The sequence below is a fragment of the Eptatretus burgeri genome, chromosome 6, assembly GCF_056783735.1.
Source record: "Eptatretus burgeri isolate ZD-2024b chromosome 6, Ebu_testis_v1, whole genome shotgun sequence".
Taxonomy (NCBI): Eukaryota; Metazoa; Chordata; class Myxini; order Myxiniformes; family Myxinidae; genus Eptatretus; species Eptatretus burgeri.
This window is the reverse complement of record NC_140966.1, coordinates 29,470,511-29,493,999: the sequence shown is the minus strand read 5'-3', so window position 1 is coordinate 29,493,999 and position 23,489 is coordinate 29,470,511. Positions and strand designations below refer to the sequence as shown.

Sequence of the window (23,489 nt, the reverse complement as noted above, 5' to 3'; positions counted from 1 at the left end):
TTCTTTTAAAACCCCTGCCCCCACCTAGGGCCCCCACCCCAACCAAAAGCATCATATACAAAAGTGAAAACCCACAGGTTTTCTTGATTGAATTCTCATGAATTTCAACACTGACCCTCAGTTCATACACATTCGAACTTTCAACATGGGTAATGTTTGTCGGAATCACAACACTTGGTTATATACATGAGCATGTTCATCATTGTTGATAAACGTCAAGTTTATAAGGTCTTGCATCAGTCGAGCACACTTCTGTACGAGGCATGAATCAATGAAATGGGCAGCTCGTTTACTGTAAATTTCAACTGCTTTGACATCTTTCGTTCACCAGAAAGTACATTAGACAATGCTGTCTTCCAGCGCATGATGCACTGTTTGCCAGTCGTCAAAAGACCCATAATCCTTTGGACAGCTGTGATGTCATGTCAGACAGGAATTGCTAGGTGATGCTATGACCACCCTCTGCAAACTTCCAGTGAGCTCCTTTTTCTTTCACAGTTATCTAGATCTCGAAGAAAAAGTGCAGGCTTACCTTGAGGCACCCTTATATGCTATTTTACACACTCGTTTATCCCACGATGTAAAACAAGAGGGAGACTTGCTTTACAATTTCATGTCCCCTTCTAATGTGACATTTTCCAAGTCCAAAATAAGGTGTAACTGAAAAATTTACAAAACGCCATGAAATTCGAACTTGTTCTCTAACTTTTCATAATAAAGCCATGTACCAAGTTTCAGTTGAATATGTTAAAGCAAATTGGGAGGTGGGGGGGGGGGAGTTTGAAAAACCATAGGTGGGACAGACACATGGATGGATGCACAGACGGAGAGCAAACCTATAGTCAGTCACCTCCGGTGAAACTGGGAGGTGACCAATAAGGTAATTCTCTGGATGTGTGTAGGTACGTCTGATGGTTATCGAATCGAAAACTGGGTCAGTTTCCGCTAAATTTTGCATACATGCTCTGGGTACCCAGGGTAAGGTCAGGGTCACAAAATAACTGCCTCTGCCTCCATCACGAGGTTGGGGAGATCACTTGTGATTTGCTCCTGTTCAGGTTGAATAATGCAAGTGGTGTCCTGACTCCTGCTGAACAGACGGGGGGAGGGGGGGGGGTATTAAGGGTGAGGAAACGAGGCCAATTCTGAAAGAAAATCCTCCCACTCCTAGAGGTAGCGGGTATTACAAGAAAAATATAAATCGTTCAAGTTAATGACATTTTGAACGACTCAGATAATTGATATACGACATGTGCTTTGCTGTAACATGGCACAGCTTGACGGTGCTTCATCATGCCAGCTGCACAATTGCTGGTAGACCTGGTCAAAATTGAAGACCAAAAAAAAAATCATGGTATCAAGGTCACTGCCTGAGTATAGAATGCACAGTCATCAACTTAGATCTTACCTTGTAGGCACTTTTGAATGGCACAGGCTTTCTTTTTGCATGGATCTCTCTCTGTGGACATACCTGTGAATATTTATTTTTTTTAAAAGAAAAAGATAAACAGTCTCCATAAAACAATAATATTCCAAATTCCCCCCCAAAAACACAAGAAAAACAAGTTTACTGTTAAACAAAAAAAAGTGATGAAAGCGATGAACGCCGAATGACGTGGGAAGTAAGGAGAAGCTGTTTTGGGCCTTAACCAATCACCCTGCTGGTTATGGCTTTTGCTCCGATGAAGGGCTAACACCTGAAATGTCAGCTTCTTTCTCCCCACAGCGGTTAGCATACCTCCATAAATGTCCTATTGATTGCATCCACTGTTATACCTGTTCACCTATCAACCGACATGGTGACATATCGATAATAGCCTTCACGAGGAAGACTAGTTCTTCCTTCTCCTGTGTTCAGCTTTTTCTGGTAGCCTTGCTAAATGCATGCATGGATTGGTAAATTTGATCATGCCTGGCCTCAAAAATAAATGATTCTCGATTTAAATCATGGGAAAGTTAAATACGATTAAATTTACTCAGGAGTACGAGTAAAATCGCAAACATTATTAAAATCAGAACTTCTCAGCCTACAAGGCATTTGGAGGTAAATGGAGTACTTCTCTTCCTTATGGGCTGTACTGCCCATTCCTTATGTGCGTGGAGTAAAGTTGTGTGACTGCCCCAGACTCACGTTTTGTCTCTGTCTCTGTCTCTGTCTCTGTCTCTGTCTCTGTCTCTGTCTCTGTCTCTGTCTCTGTCTCTGTCTCTGTCTCTGTCTCTGTCTCTGTCTCTGTCTCTGTCTCTGTCTCTGTCTCTGTCTCTGTCTCTGTCTCTGTCTCTGTCTCTGTCTCTGTCTCTGTCTCTGTCTCTGTCTCTGTCTCTGTCTCTGTCTCTGTCTCTGTCTCTGTCTCTGTCTCTGTCTCTGTCTCTGTCTCTGTCTCTGTCTCTGTCTCTGTCTCTGTCTCTGTCTCTGTCTCTGTCTCACACACACACACACACACACACACACACACACACACACACACACACACACACACACACACACACACACACACACACACACACACACACACACACACACACACACACACACACACACACATCCTGTGGAATATAAATCTCAACATTATTGACATCTCTCACGCTGAGGCTGAAGCAGAAGACCTGTGGCTCTCATATCCCATAGGCGCTTCTGTTTTTGTACCGCCTGTCCTACAGTCTAGTCTCCTCTGCTCTCACTCCTCAGATGTCCTTCAGGAAAATTTGTTCTTCCATCAACTTCCTCCAGGTTAAACTATTCAGGTTTACAAACCAACTCCACTCTTTTGTACTTTTCTCACATTTGTAGAATTGCCTTTGAGAGGCAGCTCAATCACACTCTTCACTCCAGGGCTTCAAGCAGGTGGTGACCACCATCTCACGTCATCCCCCATTGATACAGTGATAGTTTGTTTCTACCCCCATTAATCCGATTCAGACTCGGTGGTGTAATGGTTGTAGTAGCCACTCTAAATCTGGGAGGTCGGTGGTTCGAACCCCGACCGAGTCTGCAAAACATTAAACATGGTAGATGCTACTTCCTTGCTTGACACTCAGCATTTCAAAGAGTAGAGCATGGACAAACTAGAACGGGCACTCAATAGAGTGCATACCTTCGCCAATGCTACATTTCCCCCCCCCCCAAGAAACCGTTGATTGTGAAGGTATTTAATCCCATACCACATCTGCCATCTCATACGTGTTATGATGGCTTAAAAACATTAAATTTCCTGCTGTTTGACACTGATTCACGTGCATTGAACAATTTCTGTATGAACTCCCTGACCTTTTTGGGTTTCGGTGTCAAGTCAATCTGATGACAACTGGTCACATTATAAGAAATCAAATATTACACATCACAGGATAGGGAATTGAATTCGAAACATTTTGAATCTACTTACATGCAAATTGTATAAGAATTGACCGCGTTATGATAATAAAGGTCGTTGACCCCCCTGACCTTTGACCCAAACCGCTAACAAAGGTAATGACGTCATTGTGTCATATCGTATATCACAAGATTGGGCATTGAATTCACAACATTTTGGCATTGGTTGCATGCAAATTGGATAAAAATCAACCGCATTATGGCAAAATGACGATTTTGACCTTTTCATGACCTCGACCTTGACCTTTGTACTCTTAATTTTGTAATTGGTATTAGAATGTGGGGAACAGAACAGTCAACATTTTGGTGTTGGTTTCATTCAAATCGGATAAGAATTGACCGTGCTATGACTAAAACCGCACATTTTGCAATGTCGTGACCCCCCCCCCCGACCTTTGACTCCCAACCACTAATAAGGGTTATTACGTCATTGTGCCATGTCACATATCACAAGATGGGGCATTGAATTCTGAACATTTTGGCATTAGTTGCATGCAAATTGGATACAAATTGACCGCGCTATGGTAAAAAGACGATTTTGACCTTTTCATGACCTTGACCTTTGACCCGATCGCTCCCAAAATCTAATCAAATGGTCCTCGGATAATAACCAATCATCCCACCAAATTTGCTGCGATTCAGTTCAATATTTTTGGAGTTATGCGAATAACAAACAAACACACATATTCACAAATAAATAAATAAATACACAGCGATCAAAACATAACCTTCGCAACAAAGTTTGCGAAGGTAACAATGCTGGGAAAGCAATGCTAAACACTTTCCAAGAAACTGCTTCAGTAGAATCAATGATCTGTGAAGAATATGGAACCTCAATATGAAAATCAAAATAAACCCTACTTCACTGAACCCTCTTGCAGGTTACTCTGTTTCCCCTTCTCTCGTCCTGTTCATTCTTTCCATTGCTCATCTTGTTCATATTTGGCCCCTGCTCAGTGTAAGTACATTACCTTTTTACCCTGTCACCTCACTCTTCCAGGGGTATAGATATTTTTTATTTTTAAATCCCAAAAATGTTATTCTGGTGATATATTAAGAAGGAAATTGGCACAACATAATAAATGATCTTCTGCCATTAATATTATGGATAAACATTCCATTATATTTTACACAACAGCAGGCTGTATGGCTCGTCATATAACTACCAACAGATTAAATGAGATATGGATGAGAAGTGAAGGTGATGTCAAGCAAGTGATACACGACTTTCTAAATGACGTAATGCACTCCAGATTACTCGGCACGCATGTGCGGGGGGGGGGGGGGGGGGTAGGGAGGGCTGGACAAGTATCGTATGTGCCATTTAAGGACTGGAGCATGAAATGGCTCACTAAGCTTTTAAAGAACGAGCTAGCCTCGACAAGGTATACAAAAAAAAATACTGTTACAGGTTTGGGTTCCAGGGTGATCACGAGGGGAGTCTCTCAGACCCAATCCCTGATCTCCGACCCTGAGGCCACCAGGCCACGGATAACTCCACGGCCTAACGGGTTGTTAAGCAATTGCGGACGCCGGTTAAAGCAATGCAATAAAGCAGGGTCCTCTCGTCCTCAGCCATGTTACCTTGTTCAATTTAATTACCTTAACTGGGGACTGCGCCCTCAAACACCCACCCATCTACTTATTATGGCTGAGCGAACAAACCAGGGGGTGGATGTTGGTACTTAACCCAGTGGAGTGAATCAGTGGGGCACAATCATCCCATCTATCCAATATGTACACCCTATGTCAGACCAATGAAGGAAAAAGGACAACTGAGCAGGTTTGAAATGTTCATCAAATTGGAAATTACATACCGGTATTTACAATTGTATATTCACAAAACACATATTTACAAGGCACGTATTTACAGGCACATTAAAAACAGGCACAGACAATGATCGCAGGCACAGAGAAAAAGCAACTTCCCATAGCATGCAAGTTTCCCTTCTACAATCTTAATTACCTGGGGAAGAACAGGATAGGCACCTCAAAAACACAGGAAAAGCAGAGAGAAAGAAGAAGAAGATAGAGAAAGAGCAGAGCGTGGTTATGGCCCCTCACTTACCCGACACAAACAAACGGGTTTATGTTGATCCAAATAGCAGGGAGGGTGAGGGAAAGGGAGGAAGGGAGATGCGATGGGATGTCGGATATCGTATATTGCTGGAGTCGCAGAGTCGTGGGACCCCATGCTCCATTCGCCCAGATTGATCGGCACATGTCTGTGGCTCAGCAAGCAGGAATGGCCTTGCAAACAGGAATAGCTGGAGCACTCTTGGTTCAGACAGGCAAATGGCAGAGGCCTGTACAGACTTCGGGCATGCAAATAGCATAGGTTCTCGCTCAGAGATGGCTTGTTCAGGGCAGGCTTTCTCCAACAGCTCATTCAAGGCCAGCTTCCCCAGTAGTTAGCTCTGGTGGCTCGTCTGGTCGCCTTTTATGGAGCCAGACGCGAGGCGTGGCAAGTATGTCCCAAAGTCCCTCCGACCGGCTTGTGGACTGTTCATTGGTTCCCTACTCCCAGAGTCTTTGAGTCCCTTCCAGAAGATTCCCCGCTACCAAGCGGTAGACACCCTTCTGGAAGAATCTTCCGGTATGGTAATCTCCACCTTCACATTGAGAGGGAACCTTTATGTAAAAAGTGTCGTCAGGTTTTAAACGCTTCAGACATCATTGCTTCAGACATGAAATCCTTCCTCTTCTCCAATGGCTTGATTTCCGATCATCAATTTGGTTTCAGACCAGGTCACTCTACCCTGGATATGCTGCTTCTGCTCTCCCAACAATGGATGGAGGTCCTCAACGCCAGACATTAAATCAGAGCCATATCCCAAGACATATCACGTGGTTTTGACATGGTCTGGCACCCTGCCCTGCTCACCAAACTCTCTTCCTATGGTATCCAAAGCCATCTCCACTCATGGCTCGCAGACTTCCTCTCCTGTCACAGCCAAAGTGTGGCCCTAAATGGAGTTCTCTCATCCTGTCCAGGCTGGAGTTCCTCAAGGCAGCGTTCTGGGCCGTCTTCTTTTTCTGGTCTTCATCAATGATCTCTCTGGAAAATCCTCTTTATCTCTTTGTTGATGACTCCACCCTCTGCCGCGCCATCTGTCATCCCTCAGACCGGCAAGCAGCAGCTTCTTCGCTCACTGCAGATCTGGATAAAAATCATACATTGGTCCAACACATGGAACATGTCTTTCAATCCTGACAAATCTCGCACTCTCACTATGTCTCTTCGAAAGGACTGTTTGGAAACCCACTCACCGCCCCCCCCCCCATCTACTTTCTCAACAATCCTCTGAAAGAAGTCCTTTCATTCAAGCTTCTGGGTCTCACAATCTGCCATGATCTTTCATGGGAAAGCTACATTTCCAAGCTGGCCTCCAAGACCAGTCACCGACTGGGCATCCTCCGTTGTGCAAAGTTCTTCCTCGGCCCACCTGATCTCCTGACCACATACAAAGCTTTCGTCCACAGCCTGATGGAGTACTGCTCTCCTCTCTGGTCTGGTGCTCCTGCCTCTCTCACCTTTTTCGGCTTCACGCTGTGGAAACCAAGGGATTTAGGATCATTGGTATCTCCCGCGATGAGGCTAAGTCTTTGGGCCTCTCACTCTCTCACCGCAGGCAGGTCGGTGGTCTTTCTGTCTTCTACAGTCTCCTCTCCAGTCTCGCCCCCCTGCTTTGTCTGCAATGTGTTCCCCCCCCCCCCCTCCATATTACCACAGGGCGCTCAAGGTCCGCCAGCAACCCCCTTCTGGTAAAACTAACACAATCACTGCTCACCTTCACTCTTTCATTCCTTTTTTCCCACCTTTGGAACAAACTCCCACACTCTTCAATCCCATTCTTCCCTCTAGGACTGCAAAAACAGCTGTTCACCACCACCTGTTATCTTCCCCCATCCAAAACCTCAATCTTTTCTACCCCTGTTAATTCACCCCAACCCCACCTCCTTCAAATTCCCTGCTCTCCTTCCTGAAAGTCCCTGTAATGTCCATCTTGTATACCCCATGTTCCCCACCCTATCCCTCTCCCTTCCACAGATCTCCTCAGTCTCTGTTCCCCACTGTTTTGCCTTTCCCTCTCCTACCCCTCTTGTCTCATGCCCCCCTTGCTGTGCGTTCGTTGTTAGCTCTCATACGAGCCTCGACAAGGTATACAAAAAAATAAAATAAACCAATGTCACCCGCAGGGTGACCCGTATCTTGCCAAAAGGTGACCACGTGTGACTTCTTTAAGGTCACACTGAGGTGAACAGAGCTGCTATCCACCAGGAGCGACTCCTTGAGGAATATCTGCCTACGAGAGATTCCGATGAGAATCGTTCTACAGAGTAACCATGAAAAATATGCGTTTTCCTCATAACATCACCAAATGACGTCATAATGTCTCAAGCTTGACATATCTAGTAAGCACTCATCGAGGTGTTCAATTTGAGGTACAACACGATATGGTTCCTAAAACTTGAAAATTTGACCTTGGGATCAAATATGTTTGACCTTTGGCGCTAACCATGAAGGTCAAGGCCAATCACCACCAAAAATTAATCAGCTGAGCACCAGACCATGAACTATATTCCCATGAAGTTTAAAGACGATCTGATCAAAATTACTCAAAAAATAAAGGTTTCGTCGACTCCCTTGATTTGTGACAAAGTGACCTTGACCTTTGACCTTGACCTTCAAAATTTTATGTGCTGAAAGGGACCTCTATAGGCCTCTGATATGCGAAGTTACAAAAATTTCCAATGATAACTGTGCTCTGCAGAGTGATTTATACATGATTACAGACCAAAAAAAAAACAACAACCAAAAAAAAACATATGAAGGTCAAGGCCAATCGCCACCAAAAATTAATCAGCTGAGCGCCAGACCATGAACTATATTCCCATGAAGTTTGAAGACGATCCGATCAAAATTACTCAAAAAATAAGGTTTTCGTCGTCTCCACTGATTTGCGACAAAGTGACCTTGACCTTCAAAATTTTGTGCACTGAAAGGGACCTCGATAGGCCTCTGATATGCGAAGTTACAAAAATTTCCGATGATAACTGTGCTCTGCAGAATTTTTTATACGTGATTAGACAAAAAAATAAAAAAATAAAAAAAATAAAAAACATACAAGCTGACTAACATATCTTGCAAAAACTTCGTTTTGGCAAGATAAAAAAAACATAAAAAAATAAAAATGGGGGAAGTGCAGGGGAGGAAGGAAATTAATTTTCCTTCCTCCCCTGCACTTGCACACTAATTGCACACACTTGCACACTTCCTCCCCTGCACACTAATTTATTTCAACCAAAGGATTAATTATGCTCCATAATAAAGAGTTTGTTACAGCGATTTGGAGGTGACAAAGTGAAGGATTTGGATGTTGGACAAAGAGGGATGGTTTCCGAGGAGAGCAGTGGAAATGGAGGTTGATAAGGGAAAGGATAAGGGATTGGAGATGGAGGAATGAACTGGTGGATTGAGGTTAAAAGAAGATGGATTGATGGAATAAAGGATAGAAAGTGGATTAAAAAAAAGATGGATTGATGAAATAAAGGATAGAATGTAGATAAAAAGGGAAGGGGAAAATCACACCAGGGATGAAACATGCTGATCTCAATGCAATCCCCCCATTTCCCTGTACAGGAGCAGGGTCCTATGTAAACACACATACCAATGAAATAACTAACTCAGGGTTTCCTTATATGTTCATAGATATTATCCCCAGGATCTATTTCCACAACTGAAACAATACTTTGAAACATACCTGCGAGAAAGGGGTATGCTTCTGCACAACAAAAGATTTGGAGAACTATCTGATCAACTTAATGAAAAAGTTAACATCTTGCAGCCCATACTGCAAAAACTCCTAACCATGTGGGTGCGTGAAAAGTCCCGAGCTTTGGTAGATGGATGTTCAACCAAAACATTCGTGCTTCTTAACACCGAAGGGAAGGTCAAATCTGGGGCTTGTCAATGCACAGAGTACCAAGTTTAAAATGATGATATTCATTATTAATCATGTTTGAGAGTGGGCTGTGAGTGCCGTTATAAATATATTTTTTTGTTTGGTTCCGGAACCACAAGGGAAATTATACGAGATTGTTGCATATATTGGTAAAAGCAGAAGTGTCCGTCAGTGTGTATGTATGTGTTATAACCACTGCCGTCACCAGCTCATTGTACTAACAGGTAACGGTACGAACCAGATTACTCTCATCCACCGACATTTCTCAGGTTTCCGAAACAGTATTTCCGTGAATCAGATTTTCATTCAAGAACAGAACGATTATTGTTATCCATTTTGAAATTGCCACCCTTTCTTACAAGTGCTGAAAGTTGTTTAAAAGACGATTGGAATTGCACATTTCATGCTAACAGCAGGTTAAAAGTGCCAGAGGAGCAGAATCGAGTCACTGAAAATGCACCCACAGCACATGCGCAAAAGGCCTCATTTAGCATTCAGACGTCATTTCAAAAGTCACATATTGACTTGGCCCAAAGTAAAGTAAATAATATGATGTGGATACTCCCCAGTCATGGGATTTACTCATATGCCTTATCATCCAAAAGGCAACTTTAAGTACGTGATTATAAATGAAGTAGTAAAATTCAGGCTTCATTGAAAACCTAACATCTGAATAAATCAAAATCTTCATTTTCCTGAATGTTGTTCTAAATACCCTCCACATTCTGTGTACATGGACCTATCAAAAAGTTCCAAGACTCACCCTATAATGAGCAAACTATGTTAAGAAATTAATTTTCCATCTGATCCCCTTTGAAATAAGTCCTCGACTTTTATACACTTCTTCTAATGTTTGTAAAGATCTGAGAACACAGGCCGTAGACAATTATGCCAACTAGCTGACAGGAAAGCATCCATCTGTGAAACCTGTCAAGCAGATACTTCAAATTGGAAAAACAGTATTAAATCACAAGAACGGCACTCGCTGGAGTGCACACCTCTGCCAAGCTGAAAAGTTTACACGTTGCATGCCACCAATAGGCCAGATGTGCATCAAGACCATTCGTACTTGTCACACACCAAAATCTAATTGGCTTGTTCTTGTCACCTACCTAACTTATCCAACAAGATTTGTCATAATCCATCCACATCATTTTGAAATATCATGTGACATATCAATTTTGGCCCCATCTCATGATAGTAAAGAATCACTTTTAAAATTCCAGTATCCAGATCTGGAACTGGATCTTCACCAAAATCTAATCAATTTGTCTTTGTCACACACCCAACCTGTCCACTAAGTTTCGTCCGAATACGTCCATGAAGTTTTGAGATATCCTGCTCACAGACAAACAGACAGGGCTGAAAACATAACAGACAGAGCCACCTTCGGTGGCAGAGGTGACAAGGCGCGCAGTGCAATGTGGTCTATGTGGGAGAAATGAACGGATGGGAAGTGATGTGTGGCATGACGCATTGTGGTGTTCAAGGATCCACTCGCGCTGTGAACAGATCATGAGCATTTAAGAGACCAGTGAAGACGTTCTTGGAAAAGAAAACATCGACAGTTTGTCCTTTTGGACCGAATTTGTCGCAAGCAATGCGCCTGGTATCAAACAATGGGCATAGACTTCCCAAAGGACCTGCCGGTTCAGAATTTATTCATACATTGTGATGAAGAACTCTGGCTCTTCGTCTTGGGAGTCGTACAGGTACAACCATCGTTCCGTCAACAATGATGATGCGGTCTCATCTAGTTGGGTCGTTATTCACAGCAGTTTTCAATCCTTTGCATGCGTCAAATCCTTGCTGCTTCCGATTGTCCGACACCGTCTCGAGCTACATCTTCCATAAGCATGGTCCGATAGAACCCATTAGTGTAGTAGATAGTAGAAAAATCGTGCAAATGATGATACAAGCATCAAATTTGGCGTTTCTGTTCTGCAGGGCTTTCTGATCAAATCTGCCCGATTGGCCATTTGAAAATCCAAATGTTGAAAAATTTGGATTTTCAAATAGCCAATCGGACAGATTTGATTAGAATCCCCTGGAGAACAAATGTGCCAAATTTGATGCTTGTATCATCATTTGCACGATTCCTCTCAAAAATTGCTGTTATCCGCCCCACTCGAGGGGAGACATCCATCACAGTCATGGTATTCATCGAATGGCAGCAGAGACTTCAGACAAGGTGAGAAAGGGCCTGCACAGTGTCCTCACTGTGACTTGTCGATGGCCATCCAATTTGTGTATGTGACACAGACACACACAGTCAAAATGAACGAGTTTAGCTGTCCAGCAGGCAAGGTTCCGTCTTTATCCGGGACTGTAAGTTGTTAGGGGTGGGATCACGTGATTGTACAGTACAGGACCTCCCTCCTGGGAGGATAACCACCTGGCACATGTCCCGGATGAAGACTACTCGGTGGTCAAAACGTCGGACCTCGGCCTTGCCTGCAGGAGAGGAACACGAGTTGGAAGCGTCTTCTTTTTTTTTTGAATACAGAAAGACACGATAACCAGATCAGTGTGTCTTTAACTCGTACAAGGACCAATGTCCTGGAACTTTTCGATCGGACCTCGCAAATATTGTTTTGGGACAGTCACCTGATCCGTGAACTCACAACACGCCGCTGTGAATGTTGCGACATGACGTCATTTCCGTTTTCCCAATATATTCTTCTTCTTCTTCTTCATTTTCCTATTCTTCTTCTTCTTCCTAGTCTTTAATTAACTTGAATCACATTAATGGATCATATGCACCTTAATTTTAACGATGTTCGCATCACACGTTTAGAAATAGGTCAAAAAATAAAAGGTAACAAGGACAAATTAAAAGGAACGACGGTTTACACCACCGCGACAACTTCAACCGCATTTATGACACGATATCTTTCAAAAATAAATGTTTAAAGTACATAGAACAAGGGGAAAAAAAGTACGGCAAATGCTATACATTACCACAATGGCGAACATTTTACATCGGACTGACCTTTGCTTTATTAAAGCCGGCTTGTTCCCATTTCACAACATAAAGTCTTTCGGTCTCTCGTTCACCTCAGTTACATTTTAACATTGAATAATGACTTGCCTTACGCTTGATCTTTATCTTCTACACGTAACATCAATAACAAAGTTTCCACTTATAAGGAAAGGGAAAAGACCATCCAAAAGAAAACTATAATAATTATACACCTTAAAAAGTTCCGATAATTAAACAGACATTTCCAAGAATATATATAACACCAGAAAGCGATTATCTTTAGGAACAAATAAAATACACAGCTGCAAAGTATTGGGTAGTCGATCTAGTCGAAAAAAACATTTTTTTTTTTTGAGATTTGTTCTACCCTTATTATCAGTATTTAAAATGGCGATTTCGATGAAACTTGGTGGGTAGGTTCATACCATGACCGAGTTGTGTGCAAATGAGAACCGTTGCTATGGACACCACCGTTGCCTAGCAACGGGACTTTGAAATTTAAGAAAAATCATAAAAAAAATTATTTTTTCGAAAATCAAAAATCGGGTCATGAGCGACTGTGGGCAGTACATTCAGCCATATTGTCAAAAATTTCCAGCCGGATCCTATGAAAACTGTCGGAGAAGATAGACTTTGAATGAACCCTGGTCGAAAATAAAAAAACGAAGTTCGTTATATCTCAGAGACTGAGTCTGACATACATGAAACTGGTATGGTAGGTTCATGGTGTGTCCGAGTTATGTGTGAGAAAGAACCGTTGCTATGGACCCCTCCGTTGCCTAGCAACGGCCGAAAAACCTCTAAATGTGGGGGTATTTTAACGAAAAAACAATCTGCAGCATTAACCCTTGAAGCTCGAATCATGAATTTTCTTGTGCTTAATCCTCAGGTCATTCCCCATCAAACAGGCCCATCGCGTCAGGTTCTATTGGGTAGTCGACTACCCATGTCCGCCTACCGGCTTGTCAAAATACAAAACACTCTGTAACACTGACTGTTGGAACATTACTCGAGGTACACGCCGCAATCTCCATTTTCAGCGCCAAGCCGCCAACCATTGGTGCATTGAACTTGGGGAGGGGTGGAGTTGAACACATCTGGTTTCGGTTCCGCCGTCGATATACTACATCATCACGAAGGTTTCCACGCGAGAAATGCTCGACGACCTTTTTAAAAGGTTCACAGAATTAGAAAATCATGTTGGGTTTAATGAATAGTATATGGCTTCACTTTAACATTTGATCATTGTTCTTTTCTTGAATAAATATCTTGAAAGGATGTTTTTAATGTTATTTGATGCTCTTTTACGCTCGATTTGGCCCCGCCCCTATGACGTCATTTCGACCTCGTGTTCATCAGAAGAAGAAAAGAATTCAGACTTGTTTGATGCTCCAATGGCCTCGTCCCAGCCACAGGCCACAAGGCTGACACTTCATCGCCACCCTTCCCTCTCTCTGGTTAGGTTCTCAAACTTTGCCAACAAACCATCCAGAGCATCCTGCAACACCTTGAAGCCACACGTTGCTTCAGGTCGGCTCAGGTGACACTCAGGAGGAGGAAACGTTTCTGCTCCCCCTCCAACCAATGTGTCCCAGTGAGGCTCTCCTCTGCCTCAGTGTCTTCAACACATACGGTGCCTCCAACAGGCGGCCCTCGGGGGGATCACTACAATCCTCAATGAGGTCTTACAGGCCAGGTCTCTCGTCACTCAGGCCAGACGCGTGTCCTCCGTTCATTTTCCACCTTTTCTCTCCCTCACTCCTCACACTCTCCTTTCCGCCGCCGCCACGGCTTTCGCTTCTTTTACTTTATTCTAATTCCCCCTCTTCAAAATCTTCAAAATCCACACAGTACCACTGCATGAGATAATATGAACGCCTCAAAAAGAGAATAGAAAGACAAGGGGAAGGAAGGTCCTGCAGCAGAAGGATCGAAAACAAAACAAGAAAAAGAAATAAGGAAAGAAACCCATCTGGAGAGCCACAGCAATGTCTGCAAAAACCAATGCAATACCACCCCCCCCCCCCCCCCGTGAATGTAACAACAGCCATTATCCATTGTGTCCTGACAATCTTTACCTCAATAATGTCATGGCAGTTCATCTGGAATTTTACGGGCGGTACCCGACGGTTTTGCTATTTTAGCTCAACTGGAACGTAGTTCCAGGAGCTTATGGGATGGCGTGTTGTCCGTCCGTCTATCCATCCACAAATACTTTCAACTTCTTCTCTGAAATTACACATTGGATTTCGATGAAACGTTACCACGTTCATCACCGTGTATGCACCAAAGTTTGTTCATGGCATTAAAAATCGGGCCCTAAGGAGGTCCACGACGGTTGCCCTCCAAAATAGGTATTTGCTTTCTTCTCAGAAACTACACAAGCAATTTTGATGAAACTTGACCACAACCTTCATCGCCCATGATGTACCAAAGTTTGTTCACGGCATTTTCATTATAATATATATGTATGTATATATATATATATATATATATATATATATATATATATATATATATATATATATATATATATAATCAGGGTCTGAGGGGGTCTACGAAAAACCAACAGAAACTCCAAAAAAAAACACAAAAAACACTTCATTAAAAAAAAAAAAAACATTTTGCATTTTCTTATTTGATCTGGTGTTGATGTGGCGCAGGCATGATGGATTGATTGACCTCCACCTGTTTCTAATTTCCTTGTGATGATTCAAACTGAGTGGCAGCAAATACTGACTAGCTACAGAATAAAAGTCCTCCTTATGAAATCATTCCACCCATCCGGCATGCCGAAAGATAAAGTAACAATGAATACACAATATTACGAGAAGATCTGGCGATTCATCAATGTATATAACTGGTATAACGTCCAGCCAGTGCTGGCAGAGGTGTCCTCTCAGCTCTGGCCTCAAGTCTTTACGATGGATAATGCACACACTTATGGCTGGAGTGGATTGTTCATCGGTGCCAATTTGATAGCACTTTTACATCATTAACTTTGTGCCATTTCCTTTTCCAAACAATGGCAGTAGTGTCGGTATGCTTTTTCCCAGGTTTCTAACCAATCATTTTGCCATACACTACGATTAGGCTCTTGCACCTACCTCCCCCTTAGCGGACCGGCATTGAGGAAGGTTGGAACGGAGGTGTGACGATGCTTCGCTGCCTGGCAGCTCGCTAGTTACACCATTGTGTCAATGACTCATGGACTTGCATTTCACTGGAGTTAAACAAAAGTTCACTGGAGTTCACAGGAGTTAAACTGCGTTGGCAGCCCTATCTTCAGCAATGCATTTCCTCTCTTGACTCACGGAGCTTTGTAGCACATGCCATTATCTTCAGTGAGTTCTGACTCCTTTCAACCATGGGACAACTCGCATCAGACTCCTTTTGGTAAGCAGCTCATTCCCACGGACCCTGGCCATCTATAAGCCAACCGAGAGGACACAATCCCAGCTCAAATGCCCACCGTCATGCCGAATAGTGCTGGTACCATTGGAAGCTTAGAGAAAAGGCTCCCAAATGCATCAGCCATGCTCATACCGGTCCCACCCTTTGGAGCAGGGAAATTCCAATGCCAGCGACACATCCAGTCGCCCATTCTACATAACCGACAAGGTAACAGGTAGCAGGTTTTTGTGGATACTGGTGCTGAAGTGAGTGTCTTAGCATCTTTTCACAAAAGCAACAGCCAGCCTACATCAATCCAGCTGTAGGCAGTGAATCACAAGCCCATCACCACATATGGGGAGAGATCTTTAATGCCGGATCTTAGACTGCGATGAGTATTTTTATGGGTATTCGTTGTTGCCGAGTTGCCTACACCCATCATCGGGGCTGATTTTCTTCACCAGTTCGGCCTTCTAATGGATGTCAAACATCACAAGCTCATTGACACCATGACAACCAGACTTACTGTGTGGGGAATCATCAATCACACACCCTCCATCAGCCCCATGTTTGTGAAAGCTACATATCCTTCATGCTGTGACACCCTCCTTCATGAATCCCCAGAGATTACTCATTCAGTATGCAGTGATTGTTAGATCAAGCACTCGACCACTCACCACATAGTAACTCAATGACCTCCAGTTGCAGCACGACCATGGTGCCTTGCCCCAGATCGTGTGAATTTTTTTTTTTTTGCCAAGTCAGTTCGAGTGCATGCTTGAACTCGGCATCATACGACAATCTGACAACAACTGGTCTTCGCCCTTGCATGTGGTCCCGAAGCAGTCACCGGGCAACTGGTGGCCATGTGGTGACTGCCGTTCACTTAACAAACGCACCATTCCTGATCGCTATCCAATTCCCCATTTGCAGGATTTTTCATCTTCCCACAAATGTGCATGCGTTTTCTCCAAGACAGAGCTCATCAGAGCATATCACCAAACACCAGGAGAGCCGACTAACATACACAAAACAGCCATCGCAACACTTTTTGGGCTCTATGAGTTTGTTCCATGCCATTTGGTTTGCATAATGCTGCGCAGACGTTTCAGAGGTTGATCGATGATGTCATCGTGGTCTCCCTTTCATCCATGCTGACCTTGATGATCTGCTAGTGGCAAGCCCTAGAGAGGAAGAACATGAGGCACACCTCCGATTGCTTTTTGAGCGCCTTGCCAAGTATGGCATTGTCATCAATTTCAGCAAATGCCAATTTGGTTTGCCATCATTCACCTTCCTCAGCCACATCGTAGACAAACGCGGTATCTGCTCAGTGGAGGAGAAAGTAAACATCATAGTAGCCTTTCCTGAACCCCATCACTGCGCATGTTGAGGGAGGTTTCATGGAGTTGTGAATTTTTACCGGCATTTCATCCCTAACTGCGCAGGTGTATCTCAGCCATTGACGGACAAACTCCGTAACAAGAATAACAAACATCAGCCTATCACCTTCGATGAAAAAGAATTGTCTGCCTTCGAAGAGGTGAAAGTTAGGTTGGCTGAGGCCACTCTTCTTGTTCATCCCAAGGCTGAAGCACCACTATGCCTCTTAACCGATGCCTTGCACGTAAGTTTTGCAGCAGAACGCAGATGACGTCTGGCAACCACTTTCCTTTTTCTCAAAACGTTTTCAACCTGCAAATATCAGATATAGCACATTAGGGAGAGAACATCTAGCAGCCCACCTGGGTGTCAAACACTTTAGACATATGTTAGAAGGGAGGACATTCTCTATCTATACAGACCACAAGCCATTGACCGATGCTCTCAAGTGAGGACCTGATCATCACTCTCCAAGAGAAGTACGACATCTTGAATCGATCTCCCAGTTCACGACAGACTTGAGGCACATCGGTGGATGTTGGACGAAAAGGAGAGGAAGCTTGCCTTGAACATCAGTCGATGTTATATGTGATAATACATCTATTATCACCAACAAAACAACTCGACAGCAGATGCACTCTACAGAGTTGTCGTAAGTGTTCTGGATGCATCTAGCATCATCGATGTTAGATGTCACTGCCAGCAGTTATTAAGTGGCAGTTCTAATTATGTCTCGTTAATTACGTAACACATCAGTACACAAACGCCACACACAAGAAGTCCTGGCGAGGGTCTGCAATCTCTGATTGCTCTTTTTCTTGTTGTAAATGTAATGAAATGAGAAAGGGTGCTCCAGTGGACAGAGTGACCTGAGTGGCAAATCTGATGGACCCAAGCATGTTAGGCCATATTTGTTCATCACACTAGAATTCGGTTAATTTTATTATGCCCACAAAGTCGAGGCTTATGGAAGTGTGAAGTGACCGAGTGGTGAACGTAACGCATTGACAGTGGGTCAGTGGACAATAATAAGAGTATGTAATGGACACAAAGCAACCTGTAAGTAAAAGGGAGGTTGTTAACAGTGGTATAAAAGACCACGGGTAGGGGTGAAGGCTGGCCTGAGATTGTGCTCGGCTGCCATCTAGACCCTATTTTTTTTTTTTTTTTTTTTTTTTTTTTTTTTTTTTGTATACCTTGGTCGAGGCTCGTATGAGAGCTAACACACAACTCACAGCAAGGAGGCATGAGACAAGAGGGGCGGGAGTGGAAGGGACAAAACATTGGGGAACAGACACAGGTGAACTGTGGAAGGGAGAGGGATGGGGATGGGACGGGGAACATGGCGAGGGGAAGATGGACATTAAAGGGACTTTCAGGAAGGAAAGCAGGAGAATTGAAGGAAGTGGGCTTGGGTGGATTATCGGGGGTAGAAAAGATCGAGGATTTGGATGGGGGAAGATAAGAGGTGGTGGTGAACAGCTGTTTTGAAAGCCTGAAGGGAAGAATGGGAAAGAATAGAGTGAGGAAGTTTATTCCAAAGGCGGGAAAAAGAGGAATGAAAGAGTGAAGATGAGCAGTGATTCGTGATTTTGGTAGTTTTACCAGAAGGGGGTTGTTGGCGGACCTTGAGCGCCCTGTGGAAATGTGGTTGGGACAAATCGCAGAGAGAGCAGGGGGGCAAGGCTGGAGAGGAGTCGGTAGAAGACAGAAAGACCACCGACCAACCTGCGGTGATTGAGTGAGAGGCCCAAAGACTCAGCTTCATTGCGGGAGATGCCAATGATCTTAAAAGCCCTGGTTTCGACAGCGTGAAGTCGAGAAAGGTGGGAGGCAGGAGCACCAGCCCAGAGGGGAGAGCAGTACTCCATCAGGCTACGGACAAAAGCTTTGTAAGTGGTCAGGAGCTCAAGAGGGCCGAGGAAGGACTTTGCACGACGGAGGATTCCCAGTCGGCGACTGGCTTTTGAGGCAAGGTTGGAAATGTGACTTTCCCAGGAAAGGTCATGGCAGATAGTGAGACCCAGAAGCTTGAAAGAAAAGACTTCTTCCAGAGGATTGTTGAGAAAGTGGATGGGGGGTTTTGTAAACGGTCCTTTCGAAGAGACATAGTGAGAGTGTGAGATTTGTCTGGATTGAAAGACATGTTCCACGTGTTGGACCAGTTTGTGATTTTATCCAGATCTGCAGTGAGCGAAGAAGCTGCTGCTTGCCGGTCTGAGGGATGACAGATGGTACGGCAGAGGGTTGAGTCATCGGCAAAGAGAAATAGAGGATTTTCCAGAGAGTCCGAGAGATCATTGATGAAAACCAGAAAAAGAACAGGGCCCAGAACGCTACCTTGAGGAACTCCAGCCTGCACAGGAAGAGGGGATGAAAGAACTCCATTTAGGGCCACACGTTGACTGCGACAGGAGAGGAAGTCTGCGAGCCATGAGTGGAGATGGCCTTGAATACCATGGGAAGAGAGTTTGGTGAGTAGGGCAGGGTGCCAGACTGTGTCAAAAGCACGTGATATGTCCAGGGATACGGCTCGGATTTCCTGTCTGGCATTGAGGACCTCCATCCATTGATGGGAGAGCAGTAGCAGCATATCTAGGGTAGAGTGACCTGGTCTGAAACCAAATTGATGATTGGAAATCAAGCCATTGGAGAAGAGGAAGGATTTCATGTCTGAAGCGATGATGGATTCCATAACCTTGCTGATGATTGGGAGAAGGCTGATTGGTCTATAGTTACAGGGATCTGTTTTTGCACCTTTTATGCAGGGCAGTGATGTTAGCAGATTTCCAAGCAGATGGCAGATGACCTTGGGAAAATGAGAGGGTGAATAGAACAGAGAGAGGGTGAGCAAGAGCAGAAGAGCAGGCTTTGAGGACACGTGGGCTGATGCCGTCTGGACCGGTTGCAGAATCTGACTCGAGGTTTGAAAGCAAGCTCTCCACCTTGTCAGGAGAAAAGGATACAGAGTCCAGGGACAGTTGGGTGCGACTGGGTAAAGTGGGTAGAGATAGTGATGGGTTTGGGACACAAGATTTAGCTGCAAACACCGAGTTTAGACATTCAGCTTTATCACGTGTGGAATCAGCAGTGCGGCCATTTGAGGTAAGGGAGGGGATGGAGGGGGAACATACACCAGAAACAGATTTGATTAAACGCCACCAGGATTTTGAGGAGGGGGAGAGGTTTGAGAGTTCAGACTTGAGATGAGAAAGATGTTGTTTTCTGGCTCTCCTGAGGGTAGCTACACACTTGTTCCGAGCTTTGTGGAAAGAACTGAGATTGCCCTCAGTTGGGTTTGCTTTCCATGAGGCAAAGGCAAGTTGTTTCAGGACAACTGCCTCGCCACAAGCTTCAGTAAACCAAGGGCGGGAGGAAGGGTAAGACAACTGAACACGAGAGGGGATAAATCTGTGCATGAGGGAGAGCAAGTTTCTTTGAAAGAATTCCCAGGATGAGTTGATGTTTGAGAAAGTAGTGATAGGAGACCAGTCTGTAAGTTTGATGGCTGCTCGGAGACCCTGCCAGTCGGCTTGAGTGAAATGCCAGACTCGACGGCGGTGAGGTGGTTCTCTGATAACAGCCAGAGAGATGTCCACTTTAATAAGGACGTGGTCAGAAGAACCAATTGGAGCGAAGGAAGAGCAGCAGATATTGTCAGGGAAATTTGTCAAAATCAGATCCAGAAGAGATGGAGTACCATTGGTTGAGATCCGGGTCGGGAAGTTGACCGATTGAGTCAGTCCCAATGAGTCACAGAAAGCTTTTGCTGATGTCCCATGGCAGGTGAGAGAGGTACCCACACCTAGCCAACTGGCGTGATGACAATTGAAGTCGCCACATAAGAGGAAGAGAGAGTTTGGATGAGAAGATAGAAGATGGTCCATGTTTTCGGAGAGTGAGGTGTAGATGGAGTCATCACTGTTCGGTGGACGGTACAGTACACATATAAACATGAGGTGGGAGTGGAGGGGAAGCCGAAGCCAGAGGTATTCCTGGGGGTGTGGGGGAGTGAGAGCAGTGCAGGGAGAGTGAGGAATAGAGTCTTTGATGAAGAGAGCAACACCTCCACCAGGACGAGGCTCAGGTCTGTCATACCGTAAGAGGGAGTAACCAGGGAGAGATACTTGGGAGTCAGACACGTCTTGGGAGAGGAAAGTTTCTGTTAGGCAGATAATGTCTGGTTTGTCAGAGGCAACCTGCATGGAAAGATCTGAAAGGTTTGAGCGAAGGCCCCGGATATTTGAGGTCCACACTTTTAATGAAGAGGTAGGGGAGGAGGCTTTTGGTGCAGGAGGTGGAGGGGGCGGGGGAGGGTCGGACGAGGGACGAGGGGGAGGTAAGGAGGGTTGCTGAAGGAGTGTGGGGTATTGCAGAATAGCGAGGGGAGGGGGCCGAATGAGGAGGAGAAAAGGCTCTGTGGTGCTGTGAGAGAGGGGGGACAAGAGACAAGGAAGATGGCAGTTGAGGATTTGAGGAGGTGGAGTGAAGAGATGGAGGTGAGAGGGCAGTGGAGGGAGGCAGGTTGGTGGATGAGAGGGGGGCAACTTAGAGAAGGAAGAGTGAGGGGGATGAAAGGTGGGAGAAAGCTGAGGGCGGAATTTTTGAGAGAGGTGAGAGGGAGGCTTGGAGGGAGAAGAGTGGGATGGTTGCTTTGAGAGTGAGAGTGAGGGGTGAGGGGGGTGAGTTGGCACTGAAGTTGGAAAAAAAGAATGGTTGATGGAAAGCGAGCATCCATGGCAAACTGTGGTTTTTAAAAGTTTTAGGTCAGAGATGCGATTTAACACAATTCTTGAAGGGTGCAATGAAGGCGAATTCAGAGCATGGAGAGAAGAAGCGCTGTAATAGTTGGATTTTTTAGGCAAGGAATGAAGGAGAGGTCGAAATGAGAGCAGTCTGTTAAAATAGCAGAAGAGTAGTGCATTGTGAAACAGTAAAGAGTACCACATGTGTGAGAGAGGAAGATGAAGCATTATAAGATCGTTTTTGTTGTTAAAAATAATGTATGAGAGAGTTCAACAGATTAGGTCATGGAAGTGTAAAAAAAAAAAAAAAAAGAAATCGAGGAAGACGAGGAGGAAGTTAAGAGGAAGAAGTAGCAGAATCGGGAGAAGGTTGTTGTTGTTGTTGTTGTTGTTGTTGTTGTTGTTTTTTTTTTTTATTTTTTTTTTTTTTTTTTTGAGATGAGAAAGAGATTAGTTGGGAGAATGGGGGATGTTTGGAAAGTGGGGAGGATGAAAATTGAAGGTAATGGGGAGGATAGAAATTGAAGGTAATGGGGAGAAAAAACAAACAAACAAAAAAAAAAAAAAACGATCGAACACCCTATTCAGGCTATTTCGCTTGGGTTTATTTATGACCTTTTGTTCAAACAGGCAAGGCAGTGAAAATACAGAATGGCCCTATAGGTGGCACTATAACACTAGTGACTATCGAATCACGAGATGATACTTCATGGGAATTTAAATAACAGTTTCCTTTATTGAATCGATCTCCAGTGTAAGAATAACCATGGAGCCACTTGGCATCGCCAGGTGGTTAAACATCATGGAGGGCCCATGTGAGACTTGATGGTCAACCTTAAGGTCCATCTGAAGTGCAATTTGTAATTTGGCAATGGTACCAGTTCTGTAATTAGGGGGACAGGTGACTTTACATGAGTGCTTCCCTCGGATGACATTTCACAGATTGGCGTTTATAATCGGATGTGACCCATCAGAGGTCGATCACGGACTGTATAGAGTTCAGAGATGATCACATCACTATTCCAACCTCATGTTGATGTGCAATGACTGGAACCTTGTTATTTGGATTCTCTCCAGCCTCCTAGCTTCCCCCCTTTTTTATTTGGGTGAATTTTTCATCCCACCCCTTCACTTGTGTGTACCACATACATACGCACTGATCCAATCCACACGTCGTACTCCAACAAGGTGCAAGGTGGAACTTTGTCTCTACGATTTAATATCATACATCATCTTCTTCTTTAGTATGCAGCATGTACCGGTGGGTAGCGTCATTTCTGGGGGAGCAGCTGTGCCGCTGATTCAGTGGTCCCTGGATGTTAGATAAGGAATTTGAGATTTGACCAGGGTGCCGGCGATAGCTCGCCGACTCTTCGTGAAGAACGCCAATTAATACCAGCAGATGAGACGCCCAGTTTAACGTCCATCCGAAAGACGGCACACACATTGATGAATCACCCGGCCTGTAAGCCACCATGATGACAGTTTGGAGCTGGGTCTGGATTTGAACCCAGGCTGAATGGCTCAGAGGGGAGTGTGCATACCTCGAGGATCGATAGGCCATTCTGCCAGCCCAATATCACACTGATGCAGTGTCCTCTGTCGTTTGATTTTGATGAGTTGTTTAGGCCAACAGCAGGAATGGAAATTGC

At 44.4% G+C, this 23,489-nt stretch overlaps 1 long non-coding RNA gene across 8 annotated transcripts in view; it reads right to left on the bottom strand.

Annotated features, from left to right (window-relative positions):
* LOC147024464 (uncharacterized) overlaps positions 1 to 23,489 on the bottom strand; it is a 213,082-nt gene that overhangs the window by 13,731 nt on the left and 175,862 nt on the right. The window contains exons 1-2 of one of the 8 annotated variants that reach the window (XR_015059043.1): positions 12,425 to 12,472; positions 1,409 to 1,471 (exon numbers count right to left, since the gene is read on the bottom strand). This is a non-coding gene — a long non-coding RNA (uncharacterized LOC147024464). Of the gene's footprint in view, positions 1 to 1,408; positions 1,472 to 11,001; positions 11,306 to 11,728; positions 12,030 to 12,294; positions 12,473 to 23,489 lie in introns of those variants that run through there. The other 7 variants (XR_015059038.1, XR_015059040.1, XR_015059041.1 and 4 more) reach the window with 7 other exon arrangements.